We start from the raw sequence: 17759 nt of genomic DNA, 5'->3' as shown, positions 1-17759 counted from the left end.
AAGGAGGCCATCTGGTGTGTTCTGTGGTGGAACTGGTCCTCCTGGGAACAGATCCGGCGGAGGCGGAGGAATTGGGAATACGGGATGGCATTTTTGCAAGCGATAGGGTGGGAAGAGGTGTAATCCAGGTAGCTGTGGGAGTCGGTGGGTTTGTAGAAAATGTCAGTGTCAAGTCGGTCGTCACTAATGGAGATGGAGAGGTCCAGGAAGGGGAGGGAGGTGTCAGAGATGGTCCAGGTAAATTTAAGGTCAGCGTGGAAGGTGTTGGTGAAGTTGATGAATTTCTCAACCTCCTCGCGGGAGCACGAGGTGGCACCAATGCAGTCATCAATGTAGTGGAGGAAGAGTTGGGGACTGGTGCCGGTGTAATTACGGAAGATCAAACTCGGCAGGGCTGGGAGCTGGGATCTGGTGTGGGTGTAGAGCTGGGAGTGGGGGTGGAACCTGTAACTGGAGTGGGTGTGATGGTGGGGGGAATGGGGGTGGAGTCATGAGCAGGGATAGTGTTCCCTTTCGGGTTCTGGGGGTTGGGGATCGTGACAGTGGGGTCTGTGGGGTGCATGTCAGCAGAATGCAGGTGAGTGGCGCTGGTGTGGGCGGAAGTGGTGGTGCCCACGGCAGTAGGGGTGGTGGGAGTCACTGAGCATTTGGCATCAATGATGATGTGAAGGGCAGAAGTGGTGTCAGGTGTGATGCATGAGGAATTGTGAGGGGTGGAAGTGGTTGTGGGAGTGGCCATGATGGGGGCGGAAGTGACATCCTCAATCAGCGTGGGGGTGGTAGCTGCATCAGCCGCATGGCTTATGGTGGAATAGGTTCCGAGGCCAGCAGAATCTTCTGGAATGTTTGAGGAGCGCTGGTTAAGGAGGTGGGTGGATAAAAGTTTGTTGTACTTACAGTTTTTGATATTTGAGTTGGAAATGAAATACTGTTTGTTGAGAGTATGAATTCTCCTGAGGATATAGTACAGAGTGGGTCCTTTGCAATTCTGAGAGAGTGTGGCCCTCAGCTGAGGCAGGACTGACTGGAGAGAGGTTAGGTGCCGGCGCATTGCTGCAAGTGTGGAGCGGAGGATCTTGAAGGAGAACTTTTGCAGGTGTTTTTGAATCTGTAGTCTGTACTGTTTGTCCTGTTCAGGTCCGAACTCTGCTGGTTTAAAGGTGGTCCGGAGTCCGTGTGGGATGAGTTGGTTACGGAGGCAGGCACTGAGGAAGCGAATGTGGCTGTGGTACCGAGTTTGTTTCACGACATGCAGATAAGAATCAATTACACCACGGTTTGTCAACTGGGTCACAGATATCCTGGTAGATGGGTTAGTACATCTCTTCACAGAGTGGGCCACACCACAAGACCCACCAAGCATTACCTGAGCTCACCACCCAGCTCAGTGCAGTACCTACAATCTGTAGCAATGTCCAGCAATAAAGGACAAACATCGATAACATTCCCCACTCTGCGAGGATAAGGTCATTGTATGCTGTCTGGTCCCTCATGATAAATGTATGTCTGTTCCAGCACCGACACCCGAACAAGGCTCATGCTCCACCACTCTCACTCCTGCATGCAGCAGCCACCCCTCTCTCTCTGTGTCTCTTGCCTTTGTAATATCCCCACAGATTGTGGAATGCTCCTGAGAATGCTGATTATGGAATATTCCAAATAATATTCCAAATAATTCCCTGTTTCAGGAAAATGGTAGTGCCCCAGTGTGTAAAACATTAGGTGAAGGAACAGAGTGTTTCTTTTTGAATCACATGCAACTAAAATCCATCATGAGTCCATTCAGCCCTTCAAATGTGCTGTACCATTTAATAAGATCGAGGGTGATCTGACTGTCTCCTGAGCTTCACGTTGCAGGAACTTTCAATCATTTTCAGCCCTCTGGTTCCCTGTTACTGACCAGACAACACTCACCCAATTCCTACCTTCGGTTTCTTCAAGCATGTGTTCGGGAGGCATTTCTCATGGGGAGCAACCCTCAAAAAATATATTCCATCAGCTTTTCACTTTCAGACAATGGTGAGCATGCCTCACACAGACCAATCAAAAATGTACTCATATTTTATAGTTATCGATATCTAATCACAATTAGTAATTCTGGTTATTTCACTTGGTCAACTTATTCTTACAAAGATAGCATCTGTCTCGCTATAAAATACAATTTCCAGCGAAGTATTTTTTTTTCCTCAGCTATTGTCTTGACCGTTATCTGAATTGTATCTTTTTTCCTTCGTATAAAAGTTTATATTTTACTTTGACTTTGGCTATATCTGTCTATAGCAGTTACACAGTCTCGCAATCTGTTGGCTGGATGGCTGGCTTGTGATACAGAGGAAAGCCAACAGTGCATGTTCAATTTCCCACACAGACAGAGGTTGCTATGAAGGGGACGCTCTCTCAACATCGTCCTGTCACCCGAGGTGTGATGACCCTTAAGATAAACCATAATTTGTGGTCTCACTAATGAGAAAGTGGTTTTTTGGGAGTCTATTCTATCCATGTTAACATTTTATTTTTTTAAAAAATATTTTTTATTCTGAGAAAATCTTTTTAATGCTTCAATGAACCAATAAGTACCCAACTCAAAAAGCAATGCAAATTGAACACAATTACACCCATGTGCATGTACATAAAGAAAAACAAGGTAAATCAACGGACCGAAGAAAAACGAAAAAAAATTTAAAAACGAATAGGAGAACTCAGTGTAACAAAACTATAGCTCTCAAACTTCAAGAGCATTAACTAATACACGTTCATTTGTTCATAATTCTTCCTCTCTGGACATTAGATTCATTAGTCAAGTTCGTCGTAGCTATATACAAGTCCTTATTCGAGTGGCAGACAGCCTGTACCTTGGTAATTCAAAAAGGGCTGCCATGTCTAATAAAAATCCTCTAGTTTATGGTGCAACATACCTTTAAAAAAGTCCAAAGGGCTATGCTCCATGACGAGGTTACAACAACCCAACAGACCCAGGGGGTTTTCAGACACCCAACACAACAGAACTTTTTTTTTTTCTGAACCTAGAGAGTGAGGGTATTAAAGTGTTTTTCCTATGCACATCTGAGTAAGGTAGACTGGGAAAGCCCAGGAAAAGGGAAACCTGTTCCATCTCCAATTCAGTCCGCAAGATCCTCTCCATCCCAGCGAACACACCGCTCCTATAGCGCCGGTGGAAGGTCAACAAGCAATGAGTAAGAGTGTCCATAGTTATTTTGTATTTAAGACATACTCTCATCTTGAATTTTGAGAGAGGATCTAGGGCCAGATCGACTCTATGAAGAATCGTCAACTACATGGCAAGAGTCTTCTTACAGATCGAAATACTTCTTGCATTTTCACAAATATCCTCCCCTTTGTGCGAAGAGATCTCAAACCACAACTCTCTTTGCAGACCTCAGAAAGGCACAACGTCTCGTCTGAGGGGCCACACTCCAACAAATGATAAAGGGTACTGACAGAGAGTGTGTTCTTAGTACTAAGCACCCTCTTCTCTGTATCGGATCTGTACGGGTCTATTAAAAGCGTGGTTCTTTTCTGAATAACATCTCTGATCTGATAAAAAGAAAACAGAAGAGATCTCTACTTGGTAGTCTATAGTTACGACTTATTTGATCAAAGGACATCCTTGTTTCTCCCTCAGATAAATCATAAAAGCAAGATACACCCACGAGTTGCCCACAGTTTAAACATGGAATCCAGTATCCCCGTCAGAAACACGGTACACCACGTTTTAGGGTAAGAAATGAGGTATGACTAGATTGCACTCGCTCGGATACATTGCCCTCCCTACTTTAAAATTATTGATACTTATTGCGAAATGACAATACTTCGTAACTGTCCTCATTTTGTCTATGAATAGCAATCTAATAAGAGAGCACTTTGCCTGAGAATCTTCAATATCGAACCATATTGACGCTGAGGCCTCACTAACAGCGGGTGAAGAAGAGCTTAATTGATAGCTTTTAATATCCGGGAGATCTACTCCCCATAAACTGTTGGGTCGTTGTAATTTGGTTAACTTGATAAGGGGTTGCCTATGGTGACAAATCAAAGAGCTACATCATCCATTTAGTAGCCTAAATGTTTGTCTGTGAAACATCAAAAAAAGCATTCACACGGGGTATAGCAAACAAGGGAGGGAATTCATGTCAATAAGAGCTATCCGACCTAGCCAGGATATTGGAAGTGTCTCCCATCTTCGAAGGTCTTGTTTAATTTTGTCAAATACATGGACAAATCCCACATTAATATAAGTTCAAAGATACGATTAATGATTTTTTTTTAAGTGCGAGCATCACCGGAGTAAGATGAACCCGAAAGACTGCAGCTAAGGTAAGGCAGTTTTTCAAAATTACTTACCAGTAGCGGACAGCACAGCGGTATTTTCCCTTTCACAGATGGAGTGGGACCAGCGGAGGAAGTGACGAGGACCAGCAGGGCAGCACGGAAGGAAAGCAGTGACCATATATATGAGCAAGGCGGCTGATATACTACTGTAGTACTGAGTGGGTGTTCAGATAGGTCCGGTATGGATGCTAGGGCAGTTGCTTGCTCCTCCTGCAGAATGTGTCAGGTGGGAGACATAGCACACATCTCCGCTGGCAACATCTGCGGGAAGTGCAACCGACTCCAGTTCTTTGAAAACCGTGTTAGGGAATTGGAGCTGGAGCTGGATGAACTACGGAACATTCGGGAGGCTGAAGGGGTAATTAAGAGGAGTTACCGGGAGTTAGTCACTCCTAAGGCTCAGGACAAGGATTGATGGGGTACTGTTAGGAGGAAGGAAAGGGAACAGACAGACAGTTCAGAGATCCCCTGTGGACATTCCCCTCAGCAATAAGTGTACCGTTTTGGATACTGCTGGGGCGGTTGACCTACCAGAGGAAAGCCTTAGCAGTTAGTTTTCTGGCACTGAGCCTGACACTGTGACAAAGAAGGGAAGGGGCAGAATAGAAAAGTACTCGTGATAGGGGACTCAATAGTTAGGGGAATCGACAGGAGATTTTGTGGTCAGGATCGGGATTCCCGGAAGGCATGTTGCCTCCCTGGTGCCAGTATCCAGGACGTCTCCGAATGGTGTATAAGGTTCTAAAAGGGGAGGGCGTGCAGCCAGAAATCGTGTTACATATTGGCACTAATGATATAGCCAGGAAAAGGATCGGGGACATAAAAAGTGATTTCAGGGAGTTAGGATGGAAGCTGCAAAGCAGGACGAACAAAGTAGTGTTCTCTAGTTTACTACCGATGCCACGAGATAGCAAGGCAAGGAGCAGGGAGCGGGCGTAGCTTATCACGTGGCTGCGAAGCTGGTGTAGTAGAGAGGTCTTCACATATGTCGATAATTGGGATGCCTTCAGGGGAAAGAGGGACCTGGACAAGAAGGACGGGTTGCATCTGAACTGGAAGGGGATCAATGTCCTGAGTGGAAGGTTTGCTCGAGTAGTTCTAGAGGGTTTAAACGAGTATGGCACGGGGGTGGGAACCTGAGCTGTACACCAGAGGTGAGAGTTGATGCAGATGAGGCAATAGCAAGAGGTAGACCAGCTGGTGGGAAGGATTTTCCTGGGAAGGGACCAAGGGATCAGTAAAAGTGTGTTTTCTTTAATGCAATGAGTATCAGGAATAAAAGTGATGAACTGAGAGCATGGATCACTACCTGGTGCTATGATGTTGTGGCCAAAACAGAGAAATGGGATTCTCAGGGGCATGAATGGTTGCTGGATGTTCCATGGTTTAGAGAATTTAAAAAGAATAGGGAGGGGGGGGGAAGAGGAGGGGGTGTAGCACGAGTAATCAGAGAGGGTATCACAGCTACAGAAGCTTCCATTGTCGAGGAATATCTGCCTACCGAGTCAGTATGGGTGGAAATTAGGAACAGCAAGGGAGCAGTCAGCTTGTTAGGGGTTTACTACAAGCCCCCCAGTAGCAGCAGGGAGATGGAGGAAAGCATAGGTCGGCAGATTTTGGAAAAGTGTGGACGTAGTAGGGTTGTTGTAATGGGTGACTTTAACTTTCACACTATTGATTGGAACCTCCTTTGAGCAGAAGATTTGAATGGAGCTGTATTTGTAAGGTGTGTTCAGGAGGGTTTCCTAACTCAGTGCGTTGACAGGCCGAGGAGGGGAGAGGCCATTCTAGTCTTGGTGCTCGGAAACAAGCCACAGCAGGTATCAGATCTTGTGGTGGGAAAGCATTTTGGTGATAGTGACCACAACTGCCTCACATTCCACATAGTTATGGAGAAAGAGAGGATTAGGCAAAATGGGAGAATATTTAATTGGGGAAGAGGAAATCATGATTCGATTAGACATGAGTTAGGAAGCATGGATTGGGAGCAATTGTACCATGGTACAGGCACTATAGACATGTGGAGACGGTTTAAGGAGCAGTTGTTGCAAGTGATGAATAAACGTGTCCCACTAAGTCAGTCAAGAAGTGTTTAGATAAAGGAAGCTTGGATAACGAGAACGGTGGATTTCTCGTCAAAAGGAAAAAGGTAGCTTACATAAGGTGGAGGAAGCTAGGGTCAAGCTCAGCTCTAGAAGATTACAGGCAGGCGAGGAAGGAGATCAAAAATGGTCCGAGGAGAGCCTGGAGGGGGCACGAGAAAGGCTTGGCAGAACGGATTAGGGAGAACACAAAGGCATTTTACACTTATGTGAGGAATAAGAGAATGGTCAAAGAAAGAGTAGGGCCGATCAAGGATAGCATAGGGAATTTGTGTGTGGAGTCTGAGGAGGTAGGGTAAGCCCGAAATGTGTTTTTGTGCTTCTGTCTTTTCGAAAGAAACGAACTTTGTAGTGAATGAAACCTTTGAAGAGCAGGTGTGTATCCTGAAAAAGGATAGAGATAGAGGAAGCTGATTTACTGAAAACTTTGTCAAACATTAAGATTGACAAGTCGCCAAGCCCGGACCAGATTTGTCCTCGGCTGCTTTGGGAAACGAGAAATGCAATTGCTTCGCCACTTGTTAGCTGGTTGGAGGAAGGTATAGAGAGTATGTCAGGGGCGAATTCTTTACACAGAGAGTTGTGAGAGCATGGAATGCGTTGCCAGCAGCAGTTGTGGAAGCGAGGACATTGGGGACATTTAAGAGACTGCTGGACATGCATATGGTCACAGAAATTTGAGGGTGCATACATGAGGATCAGTGGTTGGCACAACATCGTGGGCTGAAGGACCTGTTCTGTGCTGTATTGTTTTATGTTCTATGTTCTATGTTATAATATACCTAAATAGGAAACATGCCCATTACCCCTGGGACCACTGAAAAGGAAATCAGGATTCTTCCACAGCATCAGTTATTTCCCTGAGTTCGCCCATAAACATGACCTCCGACTTTATAAAATCAATGGTAAAGCCGGAAAAGGTACCAAACGAGCTGATGCATTGCATGTGGTAAGGTACAAAAACTGTAGGATTTAACAAAAATTTAAGACCATCATCTACAGACAATGTAATCTTACGTGACCTCTATCCCACTTCTGTGGCAGATATGTTGGGGTCCCTGCAGATGGTCTTCGCCAGTGGCTCAACCACCAACTTAAACAACACTGGCGAAAGGGGTTAACGTTGTCGACGGCCTTTAGATATATTAATTTTAAGGAATCGCAGGCAGAGGATCACTTTCAAGGACCCTCACCCACTTGATAAAAACTTTGCCTGAACCAAAACATTCGAACATATAGAAGAGATACGGCCACTCAACCCAAGCAAATTACTTCTCTGCATTTAAAGAGATTATTAATACCTGTATAATTTGCTGTTGACACGCTTGGACCATATCGAGCAATCTCCGAACATTGTTGAAATATCTGCAGCCTTTTATAAGCCGGTGTGGTGCACTTTGACAATGGAAGGCTAAATAGTTTCCATGCTTAATGCAAGGGACTCAGACAGAATTTTGAAATCAATATTTAGAAGTGAGATGGGCCTATGAGAAGCACAATCTTTTGGTGTCTTCCTTTTCTTAAGAATAAGAGAGATACGAGCCTCTCTTAAGGATAGTGGGAGGCAGTCCTGACTGTGAGAGTGACTAAAATTGTTAGCATCGGCCCTGACAATAGGTTTATAAATTCCTCATAAAATTCTCTTGGATATCCGTCAGGACTAGGCGCCTTTCCGCCTAGAAGCTGGTTTACGCCCTTCTGCACTGACAATGGTGCATTAAGGCAAGACACTTATTTGGGAGTTACCCCTGGAAGATCCAAGTTGTTGAAGAAAGATTCCATCTTAATCCATTTATCCACATAATGCTCAGTCTGATATAATTCGGAGTAAAATCTCCAAAATGCTGTTTTTACCTTTCTGGGATCGGAGGTAAGGGACCCAGTACCTTCCCTAATTGCGGTAGTGTCTTTGGGTCTCTCTTTTCCCTCGCAAGATCGGCTAAATACTTACCAGGCGTATCACCATGCTCAAAAAGCCTTTGTTTTGCAAAAGTAAGTTCCTTCTTGGCTGTCTGTGTGAGCATAGAATTCACTACAGACCGAAGCTTTGTGATCCTCCGCAGTCCCGCCACCGAGGGTCTATCACAGTATGCCCTCCCGGCTGCCTTCAACCGTGCCTGGAGCAAGCGTTCCTGCTCCAGCTTCCCGCATCCTAAAGAATAATTATTCCTTTGGCATAAGCCTTAGCAATTTTCAATAGAATGGATGGGTTACTGGTTGAATCTGAATTAATAGCTAAGAAAGAACTGAATTCATTACAGAAATACTCAATGTACTTACTATCCTTAAGAATAAAGGGAACCACTCGCCATGTCTCGAACCTGCTATATTGCCCTTAATCTTAACCAATAAGTATACTGTTGCATGGTCAGAAATGGTAATATTCGCAATTGTACAGAACACCACCGAATCGAAGACTGCTGCACGGTGAGGAAGAGATCAACCCTAGCGTGGCATTTCTGCGGGTTAAAGAAGAAGTAAAATCCCTATTTATGAGGTGGATCTGCCTCCATACATCCACCAGCGCCAGTTCCACACAAAAATCCAATAATTGCTTAGATTGGAAAGATGGTGCTGTGTGCCTTTGGGCATACTGTCCACCGTGGGTGCAAAAGACAATTGAAATCTCCTCCTACAATAATGTGCTGTGAAGAAAGATTACTTAATTTGGAAAATGCATCTATCAGGAATTTAAGGCAGTGAGACAGGCGGCAATAAACATTCAAAATACCGCTTTCTTCCCCATATATCTTTGAGGTTTATGATCCTCCCGTGGGTATCTAATACAATCTACTAATTTAAATGAAAGATTCTTCCTCACCAGTATGGCTTCTCCCCTATTCCTACTAAAAAAAAGACGAGAAATAAACCCGATCAAACCCACCTTGCTGTAATGTCAAATGTTCCTTGTCATCAAAGTGAATCTCCTGCAATAGGACAATATCCATCCTCACCTTTTTATGACGAAAAAGTACCTTTTCCCTCTTAACTGGCGAATGGCTCCCCTTAATGTTCCAGATACACCATTTAAGCATGACATTAGCCATTACAGACTGAAACAATATTTGAACTCCAGAGAGAAAGAACTCGAATTAAAAATCGCTGAGCACCAATGAAAACAGAATCATAGAGCCTAAAAAAAACATACAAACTAAAGCTACTACAAATAACAAGCTCTCAAAACGTTCCAAATCTAAATGCATACAAAAACAAATAAAAGGATACAAAGTGCAAATGGCACTCAGAAGGGGCATTTACCCCCCGCCCACTGGGGGGCATTTGCATGTCACAAATGCTTATCTTCTGCCCCATTATCAATACTGCATCCAGGGCAATTAATCACAAACATCGGGACTGAACTGCACTTAGGTAGGCATTCAGTCATTATGATCATCTTCATAACTCCATCCAGCTTGAACCGAACCAGACACACAAACTAAGCAATAGAATAACGTGTAGTATTACTAATGAAGAAGTTAAAAGTATATACTCTACCCATCCCCGACTATAATTTAACACTGCTTAATACCAGAAGCATTCAATAAATTTTTTTTAAAAAAACAGAAACAAGCATCCAGCCTACTTTAAAGTGTCCACAAAGTTTTTGCATCCTCTGGAGAGTCAGTGGATATATTGAAAGATCCACCAGTGCGTGGATCTATGGAGCACCGCTGAGTTTATTCAGGAATGCTGAATCTCAAGTTCCCTTAATCCTCTCTTGATATCATCAATAGATTTTCTTTCATGAATCACGGCCGCTGAAAAGACCTGTAAGAACATAATCCTGGATCCTTCGTCGAGTCTTTCCCCTGTGTTCTGGAAGTTTCCATAAGTCTTTGTTTGTCCCTGCAACTATGTAATCGCACAAGGACAGGGTGAGGGCGTTACCTGCGCACCGTAACCCGATGAACTGTCTCACTCTTCACCTGTCCCTCTTCAGCTTTGAAGTGAAGGAATCATGGCAACCAGTTCTCGCAAAAAACTCACTGGCTGATCACCTAATGTCCGGTCCAGCAGACCGATGATATGAACACTCTTCATCCTTCCCCTGTTACCGAGGTCGTCACCTTGTTCAGTTAAGGTGCGGACCTGTTTTTCAAGGGTCAGGATCCGCTCCTTACAGGAATCGATCGCAGTCTCTGCCCCTGGAGTTTGGCGCTCAACCTCATCCGTTCTGTTTCCAAAGCTTGCAAGTTGCTGCTCATGTTTTTGGAGCACTGCTGAGAGTGATTACATCCTTCTGCTGAACTTTTCTTCAATCATGGCTTCAATCACTTCACGTAACTTGGTGAACTCGGGGACTGGTGAGAAACTGAGTCCATCGAACGAGCAGAGGGGGTTACAGGTGCGGCCCCAGGCATGCTGAATGCTTCTGACGGGTGCCCCGTCTGTTGGGGATTACTCGATCCTTTCCCGTGTTTTGTCATTTCCACTTGACAAAACGGGATTAGTAAGGATTCTGTAGCTCTTTGAGTATTGAATTTTCAGTAAATGACTGTGGTGGGGGTGCGTTAGAGCATTACTGTGATGCAGAACCCAGCAAAGCAGACCTTTCAGATCGCTGCCATCTTGTTTCGCCCTTAAAACTTTATCGATGTTATCATTTCATTTAATTCCTGGATATTCTGGAGCCGTGTTATTCAGTACCAAAGTCTACATTTTCTCTAACACTGCACATTGCTATCCACTCCTCGATAATCCTTGACTCATCTGTGATTCGTGAACCTTGCCTCAAAAATATTCAATATTTCTGCCTCGAATGGTCTGCATGGAAGAGTGTTTCAAAGACTCACTACACCCTGAGTATACGAAAATAAACCGACTCATCGGTTGTGAGATTAGTTTTATTTTTGTATCCTTATCTGAGAAAGGATATAGTAACATTGGAAGCAGTACAGAGGTGTTTCGCTTCAGTTATTCCATGAATGAAGGGCTGACAATATGGAGACTTTAATTGGTTTCCCTTGGAATAAGAGCTGATCTTATTGAAACATACAAAGCCTTGAGGTGAGTGGATCAACTAGATACCCCTCACTGGGTGTTTGCATTGTCTAAACTTGTTGTCATTGTCATAGAACCCCCACAGTTTCTCTGGGTAGGCTAGGCCTTTGTAAAGGTTGAATACCTGTGTGTGTGCTGGGATGTGAGCATTTGGTGCATCTGCCTCAGCCTGTTGAGTGGACCATCCTCTGTGAGTTAACTGCACCTTTTACAATGAACTGTATTCTTATGCTTGGTCCTGGTTCTCTCTAGACAAACCAGACCTCTATGGAAACTGGAGACATGTGTGTGCATGCTGTGGGGTATGCATTTGCTGCCTTCAAGAGTAGACTCTGCCTTTGGTTGTAGAGTCTATCTCTGACAATGCACTCTGTACACTGGACTGGAGTCTGTTTCTGGGAATGGATTCTGCATTCTGAAGAGCCTGTTTATGCTAATAGACTCTGTGTACCAGAAGGGATTCTTGCTTGTTGGGTTTATCACCTGCACGGTCTTTGTGAGTCCCTGGGACTGGCAGACCTTACTGTGAGCTGGGAGGCTCGTGGGTCATCCTGAAAACTGTCACCGCCTCGAGTTCGAGACTCAGGCGGAACACCTTCTCAGCATCTAATTGTCAAGCCCCCACTGTATCTTGTACATTTCAGTCATATCACCCTCATTCATTTCAACCACAATGAGTAATCGCCTCACCATTTTAGATACACTCAATAAATCAACCCTTTAATCCCAGGAATCCGCCTCATGAACCAACCTAGTTACTTGGAACATCAGCATGCTGACGTTACGTTTCATGCACAGGTACACTCCAATCCCATTGTGGTGCTCCTTTTTTTGGGAGTCCTCTCCATTAAATAACAGCCTGCATTTTGGTTCTCAGTGTCATCTATAAACTGGGATGTGTATTGCACTCAGCTCCCGCCGTCAGGCTGTCAGTATAGATTGTAAATAACTGATGCCATCGGACTGATATTTTTGGTAATCCAACAGATACACCTTTATCATGAAGATCTAACAATCCTGACTCTCCGATTTCTATGTGTTAACTAACCGTCATCCCATGCTAATATATTATCCATCATACTGGAAGCCTCTGTATTGTGTCAGCACGTTTATTTTGTGATACATTGTGAAAAACCTCGGGAAAGCCTTATGTTGTCCAGTTCCCTTTATTAAGTCTGCTTGTCACATTCTCAGGAGTTCCTGATGAAAGGCTCTTGCCCGAAACATTGATTTTCCTGCTCCTTGGATGCTGCCTGACATGCTCTGCTTTTCCAGTATGACTCTAATCTTGACATTCTCAGGGATCTCCAGAAAAAAATGTGTCTATCTTCACAGAACAAAAATAGTTTCCCTTTCACAAAACTATGCCAACTCTGCATTAAGTTTTTCTAAATGACCTGGGATTCCTTCCTTCATAGCAGACTCGAGCAGATTCCCAGCAATAATGGTTAAGCTAAATGTTTCCTGCTTTCTGTCTCTTTCCTTTCTTGAATACAAGTGCCACACTGGAGGTTCTCCAGTTTCGCTGGAACACTCCTGTAATCCAGAGAGTTAAGGAATATTTCACACAGTCCTGCTCGTCACTCTGTGACCACTTCTTTTAAAATTAACTATGAATTACTGCTGACCTGCTTACCCTTATTCTCACCTGTTAGTTAAAAACCTTGTTACTTTTGTTGCAGACAGTTCAAGAAATTCCCTCCTATTACCATTTTATTTATACCATTGACATGCTTACAGTACTTTCCCTTTGAGGAACGATTTAAAATACTGATGTAAGTTATTTGCCTGTTCCCTGTGGCCAGTTCCCTAGTTACGCCCTCCATATGGCCTCAATGTACTTTCCTGACTGCACTTCTGCCTCAGCTTACAAACACATTTTTAAGCTTTTTTTATATAGACGGAAAAGCTCATGATGCTTGCTTTATCTTTCTTGCAAATGTATTGCTTTATCTTTCTTGCAAATGTATTACATCATATCTTTTCATATATCTTCCTCGCTTTCTAGATTCACACAGCCATATCGTACATAAACCTTTCCATGCTGGCCAGGTTTTCTAAACTAAACTAGTCTCATTTGCTTGCACTTGGCCTATATGCCTCTAAACGTTTCCCATTCATATGTTTATCCAAATGTCTTTAAATATTGTAGCTGTACTTGCATCTACGACTGTTCCTCTGGCAGCTCATTCCATACTTACATCACCCTCTGTGTAAATAAAGTTGCCCCTTTGTCCCTTTCAAGTTTTCCTTTTTTTTTACTTTAAAGCTATGCATCTATGTTTGAACTCCCCGATCCTGCAGAAAAGACCTTGGCTATTCACCCTAAGCATGCCTCCCATGACATTATAAACTTCGAGAATGTCATCCCTCAACCTCCTACAATCCATCTGATACTAACTTCGAGATAAAATGTTTAACAATAAGCACTTCAAATTTGAAAGAATTATAAAGATGACAGGTAAAGAAAACAGCCCAAACTTCATACTGTCAGTTTTGCTCTGTTACAAAACTGAGGCAGCATGAAACTGTTACTAGTGCCAATAAGAGGTCAAGCACCTGAATTCTTTCGTGTGAAGGAGATGATGATCTATAGAGTGCAAACCTATCTCTTGCTCGATCTATATAATACCACATGGTCAACATTCTCTCTCCTGTTCTCTCTGTGACCTTATGTGGTTGTGTTTTCTTTATCTTACACTCAGTTAGAGAGAACCCCTTTCCCCCATTCACATCTTAATTTAAACCCATTTTGCATCGTCTTCTCCTTCACAACTGCTAATATCCCGTTTATCTTATGCCATGCCCTCTTTTCCAAGTCATGCATCCCCCAACTCCGGCAAGGGATTAAAAAGCCCAGTTTCCGACCTTTTTCAGTTCTGAACAAGTCACACGGACTTGTTACGCTAACTCTGTTTCTCTGTCTCTGCAGATGCTGCCAGACCTGCTGGATTTCTCCAGAAACGAATAGGTACAGCACAAATTTTCAATTAAAGAAATAGCAAAGCTTACTGGAACTAAAAACACAAAAATTGCTGGAGAAACCGAGAGTTTCGTAAAAGGGTCACTGGACCCAAAAGTATAACTCTCCATTCACTACAAAAGACGCCCGCAGACCTGTTTTATTTCTTCAGCAATTTTTGAACAAGCTCCAATTTGTGAAAGCTTCTCAAACGCCCTGTCCAACACCGAGCGCCCTACACTGTGAACTGAACGATAATGCAAAGTGCACACATTCATTGGCTCTAAAACTGCATATGTCTGGCTTCACTGACACCACAGAGCTCTTCATCATGGTCAGGGAGAAAACCAGAGAGAAACACATTCAATTCAACCGCAGAAGGTGACAATAAGATAAAGTAGAGGATTCAGATGAATATATTAAAGGATTTGAGTAATGTAACAAATTGGAAGCATGACACCAAGGAGAGACCCTCAGCAGAATGAGAGTAGGAAAATGGAAGTATTACCGCATCAGAAACCAGATGATGTCACTGAGTTCACGGCTGATGTGTGAATGGGTCTCGATGTGAACTGGGATACAGTCAGTAGAATTGAATTGCAGATATTGCAGCTCAAACTGGTCTATCACGTGATGCTGTTGACAACAGCAGCAATAAAAGCAGGATTATATTCAAACATAATCTGTATCATTTTCCCCAGGATATTCCATCAGTCTACAATTACCAGCAAGCCGAGTGATGGTTCAGTGATGTGTGTGGGTGAACATGTCAAGATCAGGACCATGTGTACCTTAAACTGATGACAAACCATTAAAGCTACCGCACTTGAGTGGTTTCATTCCAAACAGCAGAACTAACATCTGATAGAGAGGACGAAATGATCCCAAGACCAACAGATCAGATCTAAACTCTGCAGTCCTGCCACATCCAGACATAAATGTCGGTGCATTATTAAAAAAACTTACTGGAGGAGAGGGCTCCAGAAATATCCCCATCCTATATAATGGAACAGCCCTGTACATCAGTGAAAATGACAAGGATGTAGTATCTGCACCATCCTCAGCCAGAGGTGTTGAATCGATGATCCACGTCACCCTTGTCATGATGCCACAGAATCACAGATGCCAGTCTTCAACGAATTCGATTCGCTGCACCTGACATGAAGACATAGTTGGACACGAAGATACGACAAAGGCAATGGGCCCTGACACCATTCCCGCAATGGTACTGAAGACTTGTGCTGCACAACAAGCCGTGTCCCTGGGGAAGCTTTTCCATTCCAGCTCCAACTCTGACAACTCCCTGGCAATGTGGAAAATTACTCACACTATGTCCTGTCCCCTAATAGATTAATAATTACATTCTGACCATAAAGCACTCCCTCAGTGCCTTCACGATAATCACATTGGTGGGAGTTCATGTTGACAGAGCTGTCAAGCAGTACAGAAAAACCCGCTCAGTGTGATTTCCGATAGGTTCCTTTGTGGACATGGTGCTGTTGTGGAAATGTCACTGGATTGCTAATCCAATACAGGATAATGCTCTGGGCAGCTGGTGGAAGTTAAAAAAAAATCATGATCTAGAATCTGGTGATGGCAACAGTGACCTTGCATCCAATGTTGATTGGAAACATCGATCTCCTTCCCCAACGTACTTTCAGGAAGTGAATCTCCCGTGCTTTCCTGGTCTGGCCTAAAAATAACTCCAGACACAGAACCATGTGATAAAGTCGTCAATGGTCTCTGAAATGGCCAAGCAAGACACTCAATTGTATCACACTGGACAAAGGTCTTAATGGATAAAACCAGACAGGATATCCGGCACCAGGCTCGATATCAGAAAAGGGAACGGGAATCACAGTCCTGTTGACCCTGCAGAGTCCTCCTTCCTAACATCTGAGAGCTTGTGACAACATTTACAGAGCTTTCCCACAGACTGCACGGAAACATCGGGAAAGGAGTAGGCCATTCAACACATTGAGCCTTCCCCATTCTCGTTCATTGAGAAAATCTCCTCAATGCAATTTTCCTGACACAGTGTTCATATCCATTAATATGTTTAAACATTGTGAAATATAAAATCAGAACTGTTGTCGTCCCTTCAGTACATCAATCTTGCTCCTTGATTCAATATACAAGCAGTTTTCAGATAACGTGGGTTTATTAAACGTGATTTGACTGCAGTGCGATTCGTGAATTGTGCACCTCTTTTCTATAAAGTGAGCTCCCGCTCACTGTGACGCGATTCCTTGCCAGTCACCAGCTGAACAACAAAACCCAGCTTCAGGATCCTCTATCTGCAAAATACACCCTCTGAGTGTTCAGCTAAAACAGGAATTCAATCCGCTCTGCAAAGCCTTGAACCTGAGCCTGAAACGGGGAGGTGTTCTCTCCAATTAGAAGGAACTTTATTTCAAACTGGGGGAGAATCTTGAGGAGAAATACAATTCCATGTTGGCATCACGTGGTCAGTTAGCCCTGCGAACTTTCAGGTGAAGAATTTGGTGAAAGGTACAGGGTGTAGCCAGTGACTGTGTTGTGAAAGTGTTGCGTTTACAGCACTATGTGCTCGTGTGTGTGTTAGACGAAATTTAATTTTGTTTTTTTTACTGATATTTTGCAGTTCGCCCATTATGCTCTTTTCCTCATAGACAACATTATTAATATTGCATGATTTTCTGCAACACAGTGATGCACAGGAACACAGCTACCACGTTATTGAAGAGCAACCAGTAATGATATCTGATCCTCTATCTTCATACCATACCCTGCTCTCTCCCTATCCCTTTAGTTTCCAGAAATCCATTTTTATATTCAGTGCCTTGGTTTCCACAGTCTGATCTGGGAGATAATTCCTCAGGTTCACCAGTCTCTGAGCGCAGACATTTATTCTCATCTCAATGCAGAGTGGTCTGTCTGTACCTAGTACTGTGGCCCCTTGTTTTGATGTCCCAGCCAGGGGAATTGTCACCCCTGTTTCCAATCTGTCTCGCCCTAACAGAGTTTTATATATTTCACTGAGATCTCCACTCATTTTCCTAAAGCCCATAGAATTCAGGCCCAGCCGCCCCAATTTCTGCTCCCACAACAAGCCTATCATCCCAGAGATCAGTCTGGTCATCTTCGCTACTCTCCCTCCATGTCAGGTTTGTCGATTATTAGGTAAGAAGACCAAAAATGTACATAATACTGCACAGTGTTCTAGATGAGGTCTCACCAACGCCCTGTACCGCTGCAGTAAAAAACGCTTACTCTTGTATTCAAATCGCCCTGATATGAAGGTGAATACATGATTTATCTGCCTATCTGCTTTCTGCTCCTGCAATATTGCTTTCAGTGACTGG

This window comes from Chiloscyllium punctatum, chromosome 50 (assembly GCF_047496795.1).
Source record: "Chiloscyllium punctatum isolate Juve2018m chromosome 50, sChiPun1.3, whole genome shotgun sequence".
In the NCBI taxonomy this organism is placed as follows: Eukaryota; Metazoa; Chordata; class Chondrichthyes; order Orectolobiformes; family Hemiscylliidae; genus Chiloscyllium; species Chiloscyllium punctatum.
This window is presented reverse-complemented; position numbering follows the sequence as displayed.